General features: G+C 36.4%; 1 long non-coding RNA gene across 4 annotated transcripts in view; it reads left to right on the plus strand.

Moving 5' to 3' along the window:
- The window catches only part of LOC116667649, a 63,129-nt gene that overhangs the window by 6,517 nt on the left and 34,149 nt on the right, over window positions 1-22,463 (plus strand). For all 4 annotated transcript variants that reach the window (XR_004324586.1, XR_004324585.1, XR_004324588.1 and 1 more), the window contains one exon: window positions 123-229. This is a non-coding gene — a long non-coding RNA (uncharacterized LOC116667649). The remainder of the gene's footprint in view (window positions 1-122; window positions 230-22,463) is intronic.

Here is a 22,463-nt window from a genome sequence, read left to right on the forward strand (position 1 = left end):
GTTCTATTTTGAGTCATTGTTAATCTCTTACTGTGCAAATTTATAAATTAAATTTTATAATAGGTATCTATTTATAGGAAAAACATACTGTGTATAAGACCTGATATTATCCATGATTTCAGGCATCCACTGGGGGTCTTGGAGCATATCTTCCACGGAAAAAGAGGACTCCTGCAACTCTCCGTTGGGTTCTGAAACCACTTGTTTGCCAATTTTGCACAACTCAAAGGTAATCCATAAATAGCTAATATTATTTATTAACAATATATTTCATGATAATAACACACTTTTTTTTTAAATAAGAGGAATTAGAAATTCCACATGAAAACTCTGTTGACTATAACAGGGCTTAAGAAGCAAAGAGACACCACTGTTTGTTCTATCACACCAGGGGTTTGGGGCTGAATTATTTAATCTCAGTACTTCAGGTGTAAAATGACATAATTAACATCTTTATTCTCCTGCCTCCCAGATTTCTATAGTATGCTTTGAATGATTTAATGACCATTTATAATTATAGTACAAAATTATCATATACTGCAGTATGAGATGTGAAGCAAGTTTAAATTCTAAGCTCCTAAGTTCAGGGTATTCTATTCTTTATTAATATGAAGTGAATCTCAGGGTTGCCAACAACTGGCTGTGTAATAATTGACCAGTTTAGTTCACCTTTTCCTGGCTTAGTTTCTTATCTGTAAAATGAGAATAATAATTACATCTACCTCATTGGGTTGTTGTGAGATTGAGTGGGTTAATAAACGAAACGTAGAACCTTGAAGCATAGTTAATATTATGTATTTTCCCTCATTTTGCATTCCAGAAATATTTTATGAAATTATACATAGTGAGCAGGGTATACCTGTCTCACAACATGGAATGCCCTCCTTCCAGAAAAATCTCATCATGTCATTTTAATTTGCCTTCTTTTTCCCCTGTGGAATTAAATATTTTTAATGTTTATTGACCATGGTTATTTCTCCATGGAATTTACTCTTCACATTTTTCTATCATAATATGTGTCTTCTAATCATTGATATGAGTCCTGTATATATTAAGAATACTCATTTTTATCAGCCTGTGTGACATTGCTAAATTCTGTTTATGATCATGTCTTTGAAAGTTGAAGGAAAAGAGCATAAGTTTTTCTTTGTAAAAGGAGCTTAAGAAATAGACTATCAGTCATCATTGTGTTGTTCTGAGAAGAAGAAATGAATCTTTGTTTTGTCTATGTCCTGTCACATCCAGTGAATAGATATGTCTTCCCTGTTACATGACTAGAGAGAAGTGTGTACCATTCAGAGCAGCTTTGAACACAAGCTAGGGAAACCACTTCCCTCCAGGATTCTTCCAATGAAATTATTGAAACACCCAGATCAAGCTTTCATCTATGTTGCAAATCCAATTTTGTACTAAAATTGTACTTTGTTATGAAGAACCATTTTTATGCAACTTTGCATACACCATGCAGTATTCAGTGGAATGGTTGTTTAATGTTAAGTAAATATGATAATTTAAATTATGTGCAATTTTGGTTCACAGTTCAGGTTATGGTGAGAGTATTCCTTTATGGACTCATCCCAGAACTGCACACCGGATTTCTGATTGTAATAGAGAGGCTGATGAATTCCATTCTAGCACTTCTTGCCAACCTCCTAGCTCCATGCTGCTGACACCTGTCAGATCCATAATCACCATCCAAGTTACAAGCCTTTTGGATTAACTGTCCTTCCCTAACTCCTTCCTATTCAGTTCCTTTATTTTTATTTATCTTGTTAAAATTTGATTATTTCTTTATTTAAATTGATGTACAGTTGCTTTACAATAGTATATTAGTTTCAGGTGAACAGAATAGTGATGCAGTATTTTTACAGATGATACTCCATTAGATGGAGTATAATGGCCATAGTTCCCTGTACCATACAGAATATCTCCATTATTTGTCTATTTTATACATAGCTGTTTGTATCTCTTAGTCTCATAGCCCTAAGGTGTCCCTCCAACCTTCCCTCTCTCCACTGGTGACTGCTAGTTTGTTTTCTATATCACTGAGTCTTTTCCTGTTTTGCTGTACATATTTGTGTTATTTTTTAGATTCCACATAGAAGTGAAATAATACAATACCATCTCTGACTTATTTCACTAAGTGTAATATTCTCTAGGTCCACCCACTTTGTTGCACATGGTAATCGTTCATTCTTTTTCATGGCCGGGTAGTATTCCATTATGTGGGATATGTATCACATCTTCTTTATCCATTCATCTGCTGATGGGCATTCGGGTTGTTTCCATTTCTTGGCTACTGTAAATAGTGCAACTATGAACATTAGGGTGCATGTATCCTTTCTTTCAAATTAGGGTTTTCATTTTTTCTGGATATATACCCAGGAGTAGAATTGGGGGTTACATGGTAGTTTGATTTTTAGTTTTTTAAGGAGCCTCCACACTGTTTTCCATAGCGGCTGCATCAATTTACATTCCAACCAACAGTGCACCAGGGTTCCTTTTTCTCCACTTCCTCTCTAAAATTTGTTATTTGTAGACTATTTTGATGATGGCCATTCTGACAGGTATGAGGTGATGTCTCATTGTGGTTTTGATTTGAATCTCTCTGATGATTAGTGATATTGAACATCTTTTCCTGTGCCTATTAGCCATCTGTTTGTCTTCTTTGGAAAATTGTTTATTGAGTTCTCTTGCCCATTTTATGATTGGATTCTTTTTTTTTTTTTGATATTGAGTTTTATGGGCTGTTTGTATATTTTGGATATTAACCCCCTGTTGGCCAAATCATTTGCAAATATTTTCTCCCATTCCATAGGTTGTCTTCTCATTTTGTTGATGGTTTCCTTTGGTTTGCAAAAGATTTTAACTTTAGATAGGTCCTGTTTGTTTATTTTTGCTTTTATTTCTTTAGCCTTAGGAGACAGATCAAAAAAAATTCCTACAATTTATGTCAAAGGGTGTCTGCCTATGTTCTTTTTTTACAGGTTTTATGGTTTCTAGTCTTACATTTAGGTCTTTAATCATTTGGAATTTATTTTTGTATATGGTGTGAGGAAATGTTCTAACCTCACTGGTTTACATGTAGTTGTCCAGTTTTCTCAGAACCACTTGTTAAGAGACCATCTTTTCTCCATTATACATTCTTGCCTTCTTGCTGTAGTTGAAATGACCACAGGTGTCAATTTATGGGCTTTCTATTCTGCATTTAATCTATGTCTGTTTTTGTGCCATTACCAGCACCCAAGCCCCACACCTCGTGGCCTTTCTTTCTCTATGTAGTATGTATCTCTCTAAATAAATCTGCCTTTACTCAATTGTGGCTAGCTTTTGAATTCTTTCCTACATGAAGCCAAGGACCCACACTTGGCAGGGCACGTTGCCATGCAGGCGGGGCTCAACAGAGACCTGGGACATGGCCCTCCTCTCACCCCATAATTCTTTTTTCCTGTATTGTAAGTGCAAAATGTGCACAATGATTATAAAATATTTGGTTATTCTATAAAATCGTATTATACAATATATAAAATCCCTTGTTCAAATAATATGAAATATAATTCCATCCAAAATGTTTTTCCTAAAACCTGACCTACATCAATAAATATGGATAAAACTACATATTTCATGCATCTTTTCCCAGAAGTCCTTTTTTTCAGTTAAATAATCTAAAGGAGAGTTGCCTATAAAAGTACCTTAAACATTAGATTTCTTTTTGACTTTTCACACAGTTATAAAATTCAACCTGCCCTAAGTGTTGGCACAAAATGAGAATTTCAACTTAATGTAAATCTTGCCAAAATACTTAAGAAATATAAGCCGACAGATCTGGAGAACCATCTGGCAGCACTTAATGATGTCAAGAACGCACACCCCTGACCTAGCAGCCCTCTCCTGGGAACATCTTCCATGGGTTGATCCTGGAGGCTTGTCGCAGTTTTGCGTGGGGACTGGGAAATTATAGGAAACCTAGGTGTTCATCTCTAGGAGACAGGAGGAAGTATGGTAGAAATAGCCTGTGGGCTATGCACAGCGGTCAAAAGCAATGATTTACATACACGTTAGAGCTCACAAAGTCACAATATTGAGTTAAAAATAACTACAAACGTATCTGTTGCAGGATACAATTTTTGTAAATTAAAAACAGATGCATTCATAAAACAACAATGCACATTTTTCAAGGATACAAGCATATCCAAGGACAGAGATTAAGTGCATTAAAGCAAGTGGATATGGAAGGAAGAAATTTGTAGTGGCATGTGGGAATAAAAGCAGGGAAGAAAAGAAAAGGAAAAAAAAAAGAAAAGAAAGCAAGAAAGTGAATTGCACAGGCTTATGATGATGATGTGTGATGAACTGATGATTATCATTAATTCAATTCTCTGTTTCTGAGGCCCAGTCAAAACACAAGAGAAAAAGCGAAAAAAAAAACAAAAAAAAACCCCAAAAAAACAGAAAAGCAGAGAGTGAAAGAGGAGAAATGATGGGAAGGGAAGGGAAGGAAAAACCACAGGCAGGTTATTTCCTGTGTATCCATTTAACAGCTTCTCCTGTAAATTTTTCATGGTAGTTTCCGTTCAGCTGGCATACCTGCATTTCACCAAAGCGTCCCCCCTGAAGACGACTACGTTCACTATCCCTACTTAGAGTAGGTTCATATGATGACTACAGAGACATTTAGATATTAAATTGATGGATTTAATCCATACTTGAAAGCAGGAAAAAATAAACTGCCTCTCTAGCTGGCTTTGTCCTCTACTAAGTCAGCTGAACATGTCCTGTAAGAGGAGAGTATTTATAGCTTTTCTCAGTCTGAAGGCTCTAGGACAGATCCCTTCCTTGTATCTTCAAGCATCTGGTGACTGCAGGCATTCCTAGATTTGTGGTTGCATCCCATCAATCTCTGCCTCCACGGTCACCTTGACTCCTCTGTCTTTCCCCGTGAATCTCTTATCAGGACACTTGTCATTGTATTTTGGGCTCCCCCAGATAGTCTACATGATCTTATCTCAAGATCTTTGATTTAACTATATTTGCAAAGACTCTGCAAATCAGGTTGTAGTCACAGGTTCTGGGTGTCAGGGTGTGGACATAGTTTTTTTGGGAGCCACCATTCGATCCACTATAACATCTATTTTCAAAGTACAGTTCTGTCATCTCCTAAGTAATGTGGGTACGTTGCTTTCCTGTGCTTCAGTATGTTGATCTGAAACAGTGGGAGGGCTATTAGATAAGTTAGTATGCATGTAAAGTACCTTAGAGTTCTTTTTTGTGTAAATATTAATTATTACTGAGTTATGATGAGAGGTGGACCCATTTACCATGGGGCAAAAAGACTTTAGAGGCAAGATATTACTAAAATACACTTTCCTTCTCTTTACAATAGCCTATCTGGATCTCTTACATTATCTCTGATGATATCCAGACTCTGGGCTTGACCACAGAAAAACATTCCAAAGGAGATATGGTTATATGCTAGTAAAGTGTGTATTTTTTGCATGTTTTGTGATTTGAAAAACACTACTGTAAAAGCCTCCCATTCTCAAAAAGTGTTCCCTACCAGCCAGGTAATTCAAGAATTGATTCATTTGTCTTTTTGGGTTTTTTTTCCTAAATTAGAACACCAACAACAGGAGTCCCCAGTAAACTTTCCAAGGAGAGGAAAAGAGGAGTAGAAAAATATATTTGTAAAGAGGCATAGTATTTATAAACATTAAATAATTTTTGTCCCAATCTAAATCTGACTTCCACCATTTATTCTACACCATATGGTTTATCATCTAAGGAAAGGCAAGAACAGATAATACCTAGAATAGAGGTTCAAAGCTGACTTTCCTGTAGCCATAAATAAGTGATATTCTTGAAAATCAGGACTTATGTGGATAGAAAAGTTCTTCTCCAAATTCTCAAAATGTTCATGTCAGGAGCCGCTCTAAAGGATGTGAACCACAGAGTTTTACCATAAGTCACAGGGTATGTCCTCAGGATATATCACCAGTACAGGGCTCACTTAATGTTTTCACAGACAGAGAGAGTTAGAGAGAGGGAGGAGGGGGACGAGAAAGAAAGAAAGAAAGGAGGTGAGCTGATCAGACACCTGGAACTTTCCCCACCCTTCCTGGAGCTAAACCCAATGGGAGCATTGTTAGAAGAGTGTGTTCCTCACCCTCTTCACAGAGTTGGAACATTTCCACCTCCCTTGGAAATGCTCAGGGCTTGAAACAGCAACCTCATCGCTGTTTTCCTTTGGCTTCTCTGCCATATGAGATGGATTTAGAAGTTGCCAGGTGCTCCACGTAGGAGTTTACAGAAAATCAGATGAGTAGAGAGATAAAGAGAAAATGGTTGCCATGGAGGAGAGACAGGTGACCTGGAAACAGAGACTTCAGGGCAGACAGCCCAGACTTGGGATTAGCTGGACCCAGAAAGAATGGTTCTGGATATTTTGTAGCCATAAAAATATCAGAGTCAGCAGAGGGAGGAACATCGAGTCAGGTTTGTCTGGGACTGAGCTGGGCCCCAGAACACGGCTCTTCCAGTTTTAAAGCTGAGAAGGCCCCAGGAAAACCAGAATGAGGTGGAAGTTGCTCACCCCATCCAGCTTTAGCTGTGCTAAAAGTTCCACAGTAGGGGCCTACGGATCTGAGGCCTAGACCCTACTCCATCTTCACATGGTCTTATAAATTCCATCCCCCTTGAAGACGTCACCTTAACTGGAAGAGGGGATGGAGGAACAGTCCTGGGTGGGGATGAGCTGGTGGAGAAACCCTTAAACACTAAGCATTTCCTTGAAAGAGATTGATTTTACCAAAACAGGACTGTTTAAATCAGAGGAAAATCCTTATCATTGATCAGCTTATGTCCTGCCTCCTTTCAGCACTGTGGGATCCAGGCTTAGGAGCAGGAGGAGGTCTGTTATAGAACATGAAGGAGCTATAATTTTATGGACGTATTTGGGTTGGAGTACAGAAGGGTTTGACATCACGCCATCTGTGTGGTGGCTTTGTAGTGTGTCAGTTCAGCTAAGCTGGACTGATGTCTTTCCGATTCTTTTCCCTGATGGTGTTTACTACTTTCCCCAAAGTACTTCAGTTTCTATCAAAAGGCTCTTTTGTCTTCCTGCCTAGATAGATAGATAGAGAGATAGATAGATGAAAGATAGATAGATGATAGATAGATAGACAGACAGACAGACAGATCGATTGATCTATTTTTTGGAGCTGGGATGAATTTTTTCTACTTTTTAAAAGAAATCCATATTGAACTCACATTTCTCCACACCAATTGATAATCCTGGTAAATATTAAAAAAGAGGTTGGATAAGTGGAAAAATCTCTAAAATTCTTATTTTTAGGAGAAAAGGGGATCTAAGCTTATGTCACTGGTGCTGATGATTTTGACAGTCGAATTCCAAGCTGGATGATTCTTCTTATTGATTGCATGTTAATTATAAGGTACTTAGGACACTGAAAAATAATTTTTCCCTCTGCAACTTTTTAAGTTATCTCTATGTCAATGTAATATTAGTCAATCAGCATTACAGAGCACAGCTTTGAACTAGTGCAAGATCATAAAATCATTATTGAATGTGTTCCTTAGAATATCAATAGCAATTAACATTCTAGAATTGTATAGAAGGTCTGTGTTAGCAACAGAGCAATAGTTGGAAATTGGACTTGGGAGTGGAAAAGATTGAAGAGTAAAAACCAGATTGGTACCTAAAGAGCTATGCTTTATTTTTTGGTCTAAGTTATTCAAGGCCTTTTTTTTTTTTTTTCTCACTTATACATTTAGGAGAAATGCCCACCCCATTGCTTGACACAGTAGACATTAAATAAATGCTTATTCCCCTCTCCTTTACTTTTTTAGAATGTGGAGTAAAAGCATTGAGGTCTGAGTTCCCTTCATTAGAATGCATTTCAGAGAAGGGGAAAAAAAGAAGCTAAGTTAGCAACTCTTTGTTCTGGCATTTTGAAGGCTCCTGGAACCTTGGTATGGAGACTTGGATTATTTGACTCTGATCCAAAACTCTAGGTACAAGATGAAGCATCAAATAGCTAGATTAAAAGTGGGCAATAAAAATAACTACTTCATGGTAGATCAGAAATCCTATCAAGATGACCCTGTGTCCATGGCTACACATGTACTTAATAACATAGGTTTTAAGAGATTTTTACAAACATTTAAAAACTATTTTTTTAAATTTATTGTTTTTATTGCAGATGACTTGTGGCAATGAGCAACTATCATTTTCTTCTTTCTTTCTCCCAGCTTGCATGGAAAAACAAATTACTTGCTGTACAAAATAGAGGTTATCAGCAGCACTGCTGATTGACGGTATAGCTACCAAATACCAAGTTATAGTCTGACGAACAGTATGACTAGTGTTCCTCAATAGCATTTCATCAATCACAAGTCAGAAAATTCCCAGCAATCAGTATTTTCTTTGGATCAGTAATGCAACTTAATAGTGGCAGTTAGCATAATTAAAGGCCAGTGACCAGATAAAAAGTCTTAGTTTGTAATTTTTTTTTTTTTTTACTAAGAAAGGATATGTATTAAATGCTATTTGAGCTGAATCCAAAATATGGGGGAAAATCTCACCAATATGATTAAAAAGCTTTCAATGAGTATTTAATGAGTACCTACCTACCCAGTGCCCATAAAGGACACTTGTGGAGAAATAATGGTAGAGGATATTAGTCTGTTCCCCAAGAGTTAACAATGTGATTGGGTAAAGAAAATGAATAGATATAAAACAAAAAGCAAAATCTCAATAGCTGAAAATGAAATATTATAGGAGATCTAAGGATAAGCAGAACTATGTGAGTTGGAATTATCAGAGAATAACATTGAATAACGTAGAAGGTAAACTTCAAGAGGATGTGCAAATAGAAGGCATTTCAGTGGTCCATCTTGTCCCTACAAGCTGACTTCCTATATGAACCCATAAAAACTTCACTCAACAAGCATATACAAAGGCAACTGTGTATCCTACTAATTGTTTAGGACAGGAAGTTCAATGCAGTAAAAAATTATACAGGTAGTCATACATTTTGTAGCCATCAGCACTTGAATGGCAGTTGAAATTATGAACATACACAAACTTGAGGACCCAGAGACAGGGACAAAGAACCAAAGATGGAGTCCTGGGTAAAATACAATGATAGATTTTGAGAGATGCAGGGAAATTATTCATCTGAGGCACCTAGAGTGGTAAGTAGTTATCAATTTCAAGGCAGCAGGAGCAAGATAGGAAATGATATTGGATCAGCAAGCAGTAAGTCATTGGTATCATTTGAGAAAAGGAGACAAAGGCCAGAATGAGTGGATGTATTGAATTAAAAAGCATCATCAACCTTTAGAAAAGTTGGATAGTGAAATAAAAAGAGAATTTTCATATAATCTAGAACATTGTGGAAACACTCAGATAGCATTAATATTCTTTTAAAAAAAAAGATGACCATTGCTTTGGTGGCTATTTCGGTATATCATATTAGAGAAAAAACATTTCAAAATAAAAATAAAATAATAATAATAAAAATTATTGTAAAATTATAACATAAATTATATTATATAATATATATTATTATATGTGGTATATTAATATAGTATATATAAAATTATATGTTATATAATATATAATTTTTATATTATATAATATAAATTTATAATATTATAAATATTAATAAATCATAATAAAAAATTTTTTCTCCCATTAAAAGGCAGAGTGCCAAATGTGAACACAGTAAACTGACCCTTCAGCATTACATAGGACAACAATGCAGATTCTGATGGTGTTCTTTCATACCATGAAGACACATGATATTTTAAATAAAGTTGATTTCTAATTTAACCTTTTCACACAAATTATTACAACAAAATGACGAAGCTCTATTTGTAGAAGATGCTTGCCTTCATTGCTAGAACAGTCTCCCTGCTGCTAACATGATAAGGACTGCAAAGTCATAATACAAAAATACATGCATCCAAGTACATGCATTACAAGTAAAGTATCCAAGAATTCCGATGAAAAACTCAGGGTGCCTCTTAGAACTGTGTCTGCTAGGAGCCTCTAGCTGGCATCCCTGCTCCCCAGTACCTGCCAGGAGCCTCTCTGGCCAACAGAACAGAAACTCCTCTATAGGATTCTGGTCTACAGTAGGACACTCTGCTGCTGGCTGTGGAAGCACATGTCAAGGGGATGAGATGCAGCTCAGCAAATTGACTGCTGCTGAATTTGCGAAGCTCGCCTGCCAAATGCAGGGATTGAATTGAACACAGCCAGCTTTTCTACAGTTGAGAGGTCCTAAGCAAGGCTCCTTGCTGCTATTATAGGTGACAAGCTGGTGATCATATAATTTATCATCCAAACCAGGACATATTTAAGAGTAAAAGGGAGTGCTATTTAATTACACTGGGGCAATGGGTATAAACCAAGTCTGTTGGGTCTAACGGGAGAAATGATTACTTTATTATGGCCCCACCCAGGCTCTATCTGGCCATTTAAAAGGCTTAGGAAATCAATATCTTATGGTACATCTGAAATTCACTTGCCATACTTAATTGGGAAGCTCAACTCTTGTTCTGAAACAGGGAAATTGCATAAGAGTCAACAAATATGGTGAGGCTTCAAGAAGAGTGTAGCCAAGCATACACACCACGATACCTGTGTAGCCCTCTCATTCTCCCTACGTTGAAATAGCCAGGTCACCACCCGATCGCTCTCTGAGAAACCCATCAGCTGATAAGTTTTACCCCTGCCCCCCCATACACACAGAACATTCAGTTTGCTCTTTAATGCCCCACACTTAAATATTTTGAATGGATAGACAAGGATTTCCAGACATTTGTAGAAAGAGTTTTCAGATGAAACAAAAAGAACGAGACAAGCAGGGGGAAATATATATATATATTTTTCTCTTATACATATATACATATATTTTCTTATATATATATATATATATATATATATATATATATATATATATATATATATATATATATGAGAAAATGGAAACAATGCAGGCAGTAGAAAAAACACTATGGATACTATCCTCATGAAACAAGAACATGATGTCCAAAATAGGACTTGAAGGGAGAGAGGGGCTATGCAACAGCAAGCAAGAGCCTTGTTAAAAATAGGAGAGCAGAAATAAGAGAGAACCACTTGGATGCTAGATGATGAGATATAAAAAAATACAGAGAATCAGTGTATGAGAGAAGCCCAGGGAGATCTCAAGGAAGCAGCTGAGATGCACGTCTAGTGGATAGCAGTGTGTTTGGAACTTCAGAGAGAATGCAGTCTTCCCTTGCTATCCTCAGAGAATTGGTTCCAGGACATTTCTCAGGTACCAAAATCCACAGATGCTTAAGTCTCCTTTAAAACATGGTATAGTGTTTGCATATAACTCATCCTCCCCTATACTTTAAATCACCTTTAGATCACTTATAATACCTAATACAATGTGAATGTTATATAAATAGTTGTAAATATACTGTAAATGCTATGTAAATAGTTGTCCATGTACAGCAAATTCAAGTTTTGTTTTCTGGAACTTTCTAGATTTCTTTTCAAATGTTTTTGATCTGCAATAATAAGCAATAAAGGAATAGCAAATAATAAACAAAGACAATTATTAACTCCAGAAGAAAAGGCACAATTGCACAAGAAGAAAATATGTATCTCACTTATGGTTACGGGGGAAAGGGGAGTGGGTAGGGGTAAATTGGAAGTTCAAGATTTGCAAATATTAACTACTATACATAAAATAAACAAGTTTATACTGTATAGCACAGGAAACTATATCCAATATCTTGTATTAATCTATAATTTAAAAGGATATGAAAATGAATATATGTATGTGTATATATGACTGAAATATTATGCTGTACACCAGAAATTGACACATTCTAACTGACCATACTTCAATTAAAAAAAAAAAAAAGAAGACATGTATCTCTTGGCTCTACAGTGAATAAAATTAACATAATCATCATAAGGTACATGCTGAATATTGAGTTGACCCAAAAAGCTAGGAAAATGAGAAGAAAAAAAATTGGGGAAAGGGATTCTAAAAATACTGAATTCATAAATTTCTACATTAGATACTCAGTAGACTAGTATCTTAAACAGTGTCTGTATAAATATCTGATTCATCTTTTAGAGGAAACACAAATAATAGCTAAAGAATTTAAAGGGGTGGTGTTTAAGCTGTGGGATCTGATGCTAGAGTGATGGGGAGTTCCTGTTATCAGCTGTAAGCTTTCTAGCAGTATTTTATTTTTTTTTTTATTTAAGAACACATGTCATTGTAATACAAACAAAAGCAACACAAATGTATATGGAAGCCACTAGATGGTTGTGAACAGGGAGTGTTGTGATTTGGTTTACATTTTAAATGTCAGCAATATATTAAGTAGGAAAAAATGCAGACTTACAAATGCATATGCATGGAAAGATCGCTGGAAGGATATATAAATATTTATAAATAAACATATATAGAAATCTTCATAAACATATTTTTATAAAGATTTATATAAATAAATAAATATATATATATCATTAATAATAGTCATTAACTCTGGGTGCTTGAGTATTGAGTGATTTAAAAAATAATTGTATTTAATTTTTATCTATAACTAATTTGTATTACTTGTCTAATACCTGGAAGAAAATGCCTGAAGTCAGAGACTTCAGGACAGGAGCTGACAGGAGCTGACAAAGTGAGGTTAAGCTTCAGGGCTCCTTACTTGCCCCAGGCAGGTATTTTGTATTCATAGTATCTTTTTTTTTCCTTAAATAATGTCTACCCTTATATACTGGGTAAGCTTTAGGCCCCACAAAACCTACATTTGACCTGAGACATAGGTTCAAATTCTAACCCTACTGCTTACAAGTGTGTGATTATAGTCATATTTTTTTGCCATGCTACAAAATGTGTGAATTTGGTTCTAACAGGGAGAAATAGAGAACAAAGGTGGGGAGGGATAGAAGGGAAAAGATGTTGTTACATGTACAACAAGGATTTAATTAACAGCAGTAAATTTTGCCATTTTAAAAAATGCAATTCAAAATTTAAGATGCTGATACGAAATAGCATGAAATAAAACTTATGAAAGGTATGTATAATACAGTATCACTATGTGTTTTATTAGAGAAATATGGAATGTATATAAAATAAATTAACCATGTGGGTAAAATTCATATTTCTTATACAATTGGCAATGGTAGTCCCACTGTTAAGACAGTTTTTTTATAAAGAAAAAGTTAAAAATCTAATAAACTATCTTTATACAAAGTTGCTTTATTTACACTTGTACGTAGTAAAAAAAATAATGCAAATTGACATACCATAATTTTATAATATTATACAATGCAATGAAAATAAAAACACAATATTTGTCCTTTATGCAATGTATATTTTGCATTTACTAATGCGAATGTAGCACAACAGTGACAACTATTCAATTAACACCAGTCCGTTTCCATGCTATTATTGCCCGATTGTCATAGATTTGCAATTATATTGATGTTACAAAAGAGTTGTGGTACCAAAAAAATGGGGCAATAGACATGGGCACTAAGAATGTAAAGAACAGAAAAGATAGATAAGGTGCTGGTTTGAACAGAGTATCTTGTGGTATGTCATAAAATATTTGTGAATTTTTCAAGCCCAAATCATTTTCTAAATGCTAACTAAAACTTGTCCTTTGCCACCTGCCTTACAAGGCTTAGGTCACTAGACACTACAATCATTGACCTTCACTGCCCCCTGAAAGTTCAGGGCGGAGATCAGGAATGAGGAACTCTGTGTTCTGGGTAAAACTGGCAGGACTGGCCTTCAGATTGGTGGATATTTTCAGGAGATTTTAGGAGTCCAAACTCTTGTATCTTCTCATATCTAGAAAAGCACTAAAATCATTAATGGAGACATCTGATCCTCTGAGCAGCAACCTTCTGCCAAAATGTGTGACTAAGTGAGACCAAAACATCCCTTTCCTTGTAGATAAATGATGGCAACTGGTTGGAATGCATCACACGTACTAAGTGTGGGAGTGTTTTGTGAAACTGCTTTTAGTTACACTTGTACCTGCTCTGTGTGTGTGCTGGGTCTTGAATGTAAATTCTATTCCGGCTGTGGATTACAAGCTAGCGCTGCAGAGGCCAGTGCAACCCCGTCTGTCACTAACCACCACCCTCCAATACTCTTCCATTATGCCCTTTGGAACGTGTAGCCACCTCCATCTCTTCAGTCACTTCTTCTGTGAACATTCCTTCTCCTTTCTTGTCCTTCAGGAAACCCAGACATCTCCTGGGGGTGCTGCCCTCCCAGCAGAACTCAACAGTGGAGAGTTCCTTTGTTTCCCTCTCGAAGCTGCTTCCAAACTTCATCCATCCTTCCCTTTCAAGTGCACCAGGCTCTTTGAAGTTTATGCCAACAAATGTTATCAGCTGCACCCTCCTTCTGAGTTTCACCTGCCAGCCTCCAGCCACTCCCCTGTCGCTCAGGATGACTCTCACCCTTGTCCCCTTTCTTCTTCACACATTACTCTGGGGCAGTGCTTGGATATCGGCTTGGATAATCTATCTAATGCCTTAGCTTCTTAATTCTTTGGCTTCACTTGAACTTTTTCCCCCCTCTTTAACTTTATCTCATTTACCAACACTCAAGGGTTTTACCCTTGACATTGATAATTTTCAAAAACTCAAAGCTGCCAGAATTTTTATTTCAGTCTTCAGACTCTACTCACCACCTTCTACCTATTTAGCGAACTTACTTTAGTTCTCCTACTCTGGAAATTCTTTATTTTTGCTGATACCTTTAATTCTTTACTTTTTTTCCCCCTATATCAACCATACCTCTCGAATTCTCATTGCTATTTTTCTACAGCTTATATTCCATGGCCAAAAATTTAAATCATTTTGATTGCAAACACCCTTAACTATTATGCATCTCTCTTCTTCATTCAAATCCTGAGTGGAAAAGCTCCAACTCTGGTAAATCCCAGCTATGCCCCTATTAGTACTTGAGCAAATAAATGCTGTGGGAGGGGGGAAGCACAACTGAACCAACTGGCTTCGTCTTATAATCATGACCACAAATCTCAAGTGAGGACTCAACTGGGGTCAATAATCCTGCATTCTATTCTAGAATGTTTGCTCTCCTATTCTCTACAACAGTTATTTCAAATTACCTTCCTTTCCTCAAGCTCCAGTGCTCCACTTCCCAGTCTTACTCTTAGCTAATGCTTTCACGGAGAAAATAGGATGAGGCAGGAACTCCCACACCTTTGTATCCCCAAATCCACCACTCTTCTGGCATTGAAACCAGCACCCTGTGCTTGTTCCCCTGCTGCAATAGATGAGATGCTCCCACTCAGTCAAAGGTCACTCCTTCACTCCTTCGCTGGTCCCCTCCCTACCACCATCTTCATCTACTTAAATGTTTAACCAAAAACATTGTAATCACCTTTGCTTTCTCTTTCTTCTTCATCGTCTATCTCTAATCTATTAGCAAGCTTTTTCTATATTTCCATACGCCCCCTGTCTTTCATTTACACTAGTACCAGCCTGGTGGTAAGAGTTTCCAATTTAATGTTAGCTATTTCAGGTTATCTGTGACCTGGTTTCCCAGCTTCCTTCTTTCCTTACTAAAATCCATTTTGCAAGTTAAAGTGATTTTTTTAAAAAACATTTAAATCAGGGCATATCACTGGCCTACTTACTACACTTTCATGGCTTATGGTTGACTTTAAAATAAAATTCCAAATCCTTAATCTGGCATAAATATCTTACCTTACCTGGTCCCTGTTTCTTATCTACCTCACTTCTTAATTTCATTCTCTAAGTTCCAATCACTCTGATCTTCTTTCAGTGCCTTTAACATGCTTAATTTACTCCCTTCTGTACTCTCAGCTTGGAAAGTTCCTCCCCAGAGCTTCACGAGTTTTCTTTAGACTAAGATCTTAGCTCAGATATTAATTCTTTATAGACACTTTCTCTGAACGCCCCCGTCCAATTAGTCTCCAAGACATTCTTTACCACATCCCCTTGATTTATTGCACTATGACTGTAAGCACTATCTGACATCTTCTCGTTAGTTTATTGTCTATTTCTTCGCATTAGGCTGTTGGTTTCATGAGAGCAGGACCTGCATTCTTATCTTCTTACCCTTTGGCTCTTTGAACCATCACAACGCTTCCCATATCATACTTCTGTAATAAATTTTGATGTGTGAATGAATGGATCAGGATTCCCTCTGTTCCAGGCTGATCCACGTTCCCTTCATGGCGCCATCCTCTTTCTCTGCTTCTCTCGACCACATAGGAGGTATACTAGAGAAACTCACAAAGTATAGATCCAATGGCTTGAAACCTCTCTTCCTACCTCTCTCTTTCTCTTCTAAGCCAAATCCTAAATTCTGGTGGAAGGGGTGCTGATTCATTCAACCTGGATCAGGAGGCACTCTGGTCTAATAAACCACAATCAAGAGTATGTAGTTACAGACAAGTAGTGTAAATATAGCTGCTGGAGGACCAACTGCTATGGGTGAGAAGGGTCAAGGGAGGGAAATGCTGATTAAAGGTTCATTATGAACAGGGTAGACATTCCAAAAATGTCCTTGTGACTCAAGCAAGTTTCCTTTATGGCTCTTGTCTTTGTTCCTGTTGTTTCTGCTGTCTGGCATGCCTCTATTTGACACAGCTTCTCCTTCTCCAACTGTGTGTCTCCAGCCTTGTCTGTCCTTGATGACTGAGAACTAGCATTCTCACTGGGTCTTATTTGGGTAGTTATCCTGCATCTGGACTCCCTCTGAAAGTTGTATACGCCCATATTGTAAGACTAATGGCTTCTCTGTAGAGTTTTAGTGACATGTCTGTCTTCCCAACTAAACTTAGTTCTTTCTAAGGCTATGGATCATGTCATAATTTTTGCATATTCTTGGCTGAACAGAGTGGAAGATCTTAATTAATACAACTTTTTCACATGTGGCAGAGCAAGTAGGCTGAAAATTAATTACATGTAAGTGTGGTCACAGTGAATGGAACAGTAGGACCAAGGAAGAAGAATAAGAAGGCTTAAAAAAAGGAAGTTTTTGATTTATATATGCAAAGATTTCGTGATCATGACATTGGAACAGAGACTTCATAGGTAGAGTAGAGAAAAGAATAAGCAAGATTAATTAAAAAGAATATGAAAACAAATATGTATAATATATGACTGGGACTTTATGTTGTACACCAGAAATTGACTCATTGTAACTTACTATGCTTCAATTTAAAAAAAAGCTGGATTTAGTGACAGAAGGAAGTAGCATGTAGGGAACGTGACAATCCTTTGCTTCCTAGTAATCCTCTCTCAACATCTACCCAAAACACATTAGAAAAAGGTACCAAAAATGAGGTTGATCTATAAAAAGTTCATGAAATCAGTAATATAAATTAAAAATCATAAGTCATTTTCATTTGTTCTTCGTCAGTGCAAATAATTCTAAATTATCAAGTTATATATGCACCACGCTCTCATATTTGCTGAAGGTGAGTTTTTCCTACTGGCAGGGGACAAACTGACCCATTTGAACATCTGTGAAAGATATATTGGAATAAAAAGAAATAAAGATATGTTAATTAAAATAGATGATAAAATAAATGAAAAATAAAAATCAAAGAGAAATTAAAAAGTACCTCATGAATGTCAGGCCCTCAAGCTCCAGCCTTTTAATGGCATTGGCATTGTGTTCAAGGAAATTCCAGTCAGACTACATGGATTTGAATCTAGCTGTGACATTTTCTAGATGTGAATTTGGATAATTTATTTTACCTCTCTAAGTCTCTCATCTGTAAAATTAAGTTTCAAGAGAATTAATTGAGAAAATTCATTTAAAAGCTATGTTTGTCAAAAATTGGAGTGTTGTAAGAACCTCAATAAAATTAACATAATTTAAAAAGAAAAGAAAAAGAGAGGAAAGAAACAGACATACTGACTCATGTAACTCATGTAGTCTAAGCAGAGTTAGGATTGGAGACTTGAACCATATTACCTAGGATTGTCTGTGGGCTTAAATTTTGGGCAACTTCTTTCTATGTGGACAAAAAAGAGGGTTGCTGGCAGAACCCCAACTTGCATTCTTTTATCTGAAAGGGAGTTGAGATTCTCGATTAGTTTTTAAAAGACTCTGATTACGTTAGGTCCCATGCCTGCTCCTATCCTAATTACCGTATCCTGAGGAATACAGAACTTCTGGTTATGTAGTCTTATTATGCATGTATCTCTAGGAATGAGTATGGCATCATAATCCACAGTCCCACCAGGAACGTACGGAGAGAGAAAAGATCATTCCCTGCAGGACCAGATAAGGGTGGACAGAAGCATAGTGTTTATCACTTAATAAATTGCCTTATTTATGAGAAAAAGGACTTGTAAAGGGGCATGTTCATCAAGTAGGGAGAAAATGTTACCATTTTTTTCTTTCACCCTCCTCTTCCTTCTTTCTCCTCTTGCTTCTCCCCTCTATCTACTCTCCAAAGATTTCTCTTAAATGATTCTAGTCAAACTGCATTTTACTTAGAAATCATTTTACTTCTGCATCTTTATGTGGCGAAGTCTGAGAAGTTGAGTCCCAGCTGAAACTCGCTGGTGATTCTAGCTGCGGAGTTGGGCGGTGTGCTAAATCTCTGTGGCACATTAGCACCTTTGTATTTGGCAACCAGAAATTGAGTTGTGAAGACCAAATGAGTCAAGTTTATTAAGTGTAGTTCTTTCTCACAAATGGTCATAGGGCTAACATTTACGCTTAAATATTTACAGTTAAATATTCCTGCTATAATGCTGCAGGTAGGTGGTAAAACATTGAAGTAACTTGTTTCTTTTGAAATATTTAGAAATTATTGCATCCAAAAGATGAAAATAAGCAACGTGAGCAGGGATTTTTGTTCTTTCCTACTGATCTAACAGCATGCTGTCTGAATTGAACTGGGCATCTTGAGTTTGACCCTAACTCGTAGAGTATTAGTTGAGAATTCTTCAAATTCAGCAGGAAACTTTCCATTGCACACACTTAAACCTATTATTGTAAATCTTTGTAATATGAGAATATGTAATAATATTAAAACTTTTTGCTTGCTCTGTACTTTTCAAGACAGATTCTCATCATTAATTAATTATAAACATCAGCTCATTAACCTTCACAAAAGCTCTTTGAGGGAAGTTTCTTCTTTCTTTTTTCTTTTCCAGCTTTTCCATTTTCTGTGAAGTCAACATTTCCCCCCAAACTTGAAGTGCACTGTTTCCATTGTTTGTAGATATTTCCGGAATGCAATCCCCCTAAAATAAGCCTTTTAAAGAAATAGATGATTAGATATGCAATTATCTTCTCTAAATAATCAGCAAAGATTTTCTTCAGATATTTAAAGATAAATTAGTGGTACCTAATAAACAAAAAGAATTCTAATCTTAAATTTATGTGTGTAGTTGGATGGGATTGAGGTTGGTGGAGGTACAAATGTGTTTGTATGAAACCAGGTGGGCATGTTCATTCTCTCCTCTGCACCTTCTTTTTAATGAGGCAGATACTGGCAGCCACAAGGAAGAGTCTCAGACTTGAGTCCATGCCAGTAAGAATGACGTAGCACATACATTATTATTATTGTTGTTGTTGTTGTTGTTGTTGTTATTATTATTATTATTTTGCAAAGTCTTACCCATTGTCTTCATTCAGCTAATAAACCAACTTCACCTTCTTGGAGAGGCGATCTTCACAAAACCTTATCCATCAGTGTTTCTGCAGATAAAATTGCCCTGGGACAAAGTTATGAGGTGCAGTATTTTTAATACAGAGATATTATCAATCTAAAAATGTAGTACAAATATAAATGAAAATTTATGACATTTTAAAAGCGTATGATATAGACAATGATAAAGGAACAATTTGGATGCATGAGAAATGCACTTGACTGAGAGATACGAGCTATGTAGACCTGGCTACCGCCTCTTGAACCTGGAGCTGGTCCAGGCATATACCTGAGGCTGTTCTTTATCTGCAGAATACGTGGTTGGCCTCCCTGATGTGAATAAATTCGCTCTGGCTCCTACATGGACTGGAAATACCATTGGGCTTATCCTCTGCTTCCTCATTTGTAAAGTGGGAGTAGTAACTGCCTTGAGTGCCTCCCATAACTGTTGTACAATTAAAGGGGATTACGGGTTTGAAAGCACTTTACAAAATAGAAATTCATTCGAAGGTAAGATGGAATAAAGGTAAGACGGAATAAAGGTAAGACGGAATAGAGGTAAGATGGAATAATAAATCCATTCATCATTATTCAAGATGAGTAAAACAGGAAATTATTCAGAGGAGCTGGATACTAGTTTTATACTAAGGAAGCTATAGTTGGAAGTCATCATTTGGGAACTCATCACGTGGAGAATCAGCAACAGTTGATCGTTGTTACTTTACCCACTCGCGCTTCCACTTATCCTCAGTATTTCTAACTTTCTGTTCACTCTTCACCGTTCCTCCTGTTACCTGATAAACATTGAGCCATTTACTTTTTTTTCAAGCTGATGCATACAGAGTCCTTAGTATGTGACACGTGGTATGTCCTTTTATACACTTTGCACCCATAGAATGTTTTATGCGTGGTTACTCACTCCCTCCACAGTTCTTTATCACATTCATCCATTCAAATTTTTGCTGTTTCTCCTGATTTTCAATAATTAGTGCATTTGTGCTCAGGCTACTCTCAACTGAGGCTATCTGTCTGTTTTGCCCTTTAATAAGATTTTCCTTAAATTCTTTTTGACTTAAGTTCCTTGCATCTCTTTTTTAATCCATTAAGTGGATCAGAAAACATTTACTGAGCACTTAGCAAAAGGTTAGGAACAGTGATGGATGCTGAGATAAGGATCCTTAGAGAGCTTACCCCATAGTCACAGAGATGCTTAAAATACTCTCATGTTTATATCTGCATCTAGCTTAATGTTTATTTTTATTAGGATGCTAAACAAGATACGACTTTGTCTGTCTCCCAAGCTTTGCCATTTTTGTGCTTCAGCCTTGATGTTTTTCCTCAAAGCCAACATATTTTTATGTATCTCACTACTGATATTTAGTCTTCAAGAATCAATTCTAACATCGCCTTCATTTGAGAAGTTTATCCTTGGCTTCCCCAATTATTGAATTGTGCTTTCCTCCCTACCCGTTTAATAATTATTTATTTACTTATTTATGATGATGATGATGATGATGATGTTTCTCAGCATGTGGAAAGACCCAAGAGCCCCCCTATTTTATGCATTTTATATTCCAACACCTTACTGTAGTTACTTAAAAAAAACAATGAATGAATGAGCTAATGCAGTGATGCAATTTGGGTATATAGAGGCAACATATGGTCAAGATGTAAGAATCAGATCCAGATGGAAATCCCATTTTTGACACTGATTAGCTAATATTATCCATGGAAAAATGACCTTATCTTTCTCAGTTGCAGCATCTGCATAATAGGAATAAGGTAGGAGTTCTAAGGTGCTTGGCACAGTGCCTAGCATACTAAGTATTCAACACTTTAGATGCCATCTTAATATAATAATATATTTTATTGCTGGAGTAGCTAATAGGATACAGCTGGTATAAAGCACCTCTAAAGAAGAAGGGTGGACCAGAGTCCTCAAGAACCAGAGAAGGAAGCTCCACGTCGTGTGCCACGTGGTAACCTTTGGGAAACTGATGTCACAGCCGACAACCTCGGCTTTATGATGAATGAGGTGCAGCAAAAGGACCTGAGGTGAAGCCAGGCAGCAAATGGAGCTGGTTTTTTGTTTGTTTGTTTGTTTGTTTGTTTGTTTGTTTGTTTGTTTGAAGAGCTATTAACCAGCTTTAATCCCAGAATGTGATCTTTATGGGACTGCATTGGCGACCCTAGTCACCTAATGCTTTATAGTTACAGATGCCCACAAAACTACTGATCACAGCTCGTTTTAATTCTTTCTAATACAAAGTATACAGAATATTTAAATTAAATTCTCCCCTTTATTAGTCATCCTCCACCCTTCATCAACAAAAAGCCAGTTATTAAGCCCTTCTGTATAGTGGACTGTGCCTTTTATTAGAGCATGAGATATGCTTAGAAAATTTCACACCTCTGAAGGATATACAGACATTCCATTGTGTTTTTCTTTTCTCACCTCTATTTTATAAAATTAAACTTGCTGCTATCAGTGCCAAACAGTGTCTTTTGTATTGTTAAAATCTCAGCTTTGTAAATACAACAAAACTTTAACATTAATTTGTAATAATTTACCATATGATTGTAGCTGGACTAGTTTTTAACACACGTTAGTATTTTACTCTTAAAAAAAGTGTTTGCTAACAACTTAATGCTATAAATCAAGTATTAGGTTAGAAGTTGAATATATTTAAGAGACTCTACTCACGAAAGGCAATTTAAAATATTCACTGATA

The sequence above is a fragment of the Camelus ferus genome, chromosome 12, assembly GCF_009834535.1.
Source record: "Camelus ferus isolate YT-003-E chromosome 12, BCGSAC_Cfer_1.0, whole genome shotgun sequence".
Classification (NCBI taxonomy): Eukaryota; Metazoa; Chordata; class Mammalia; order Artiodactyla; family Camelidae; genus Camelus; species Camelus ferus.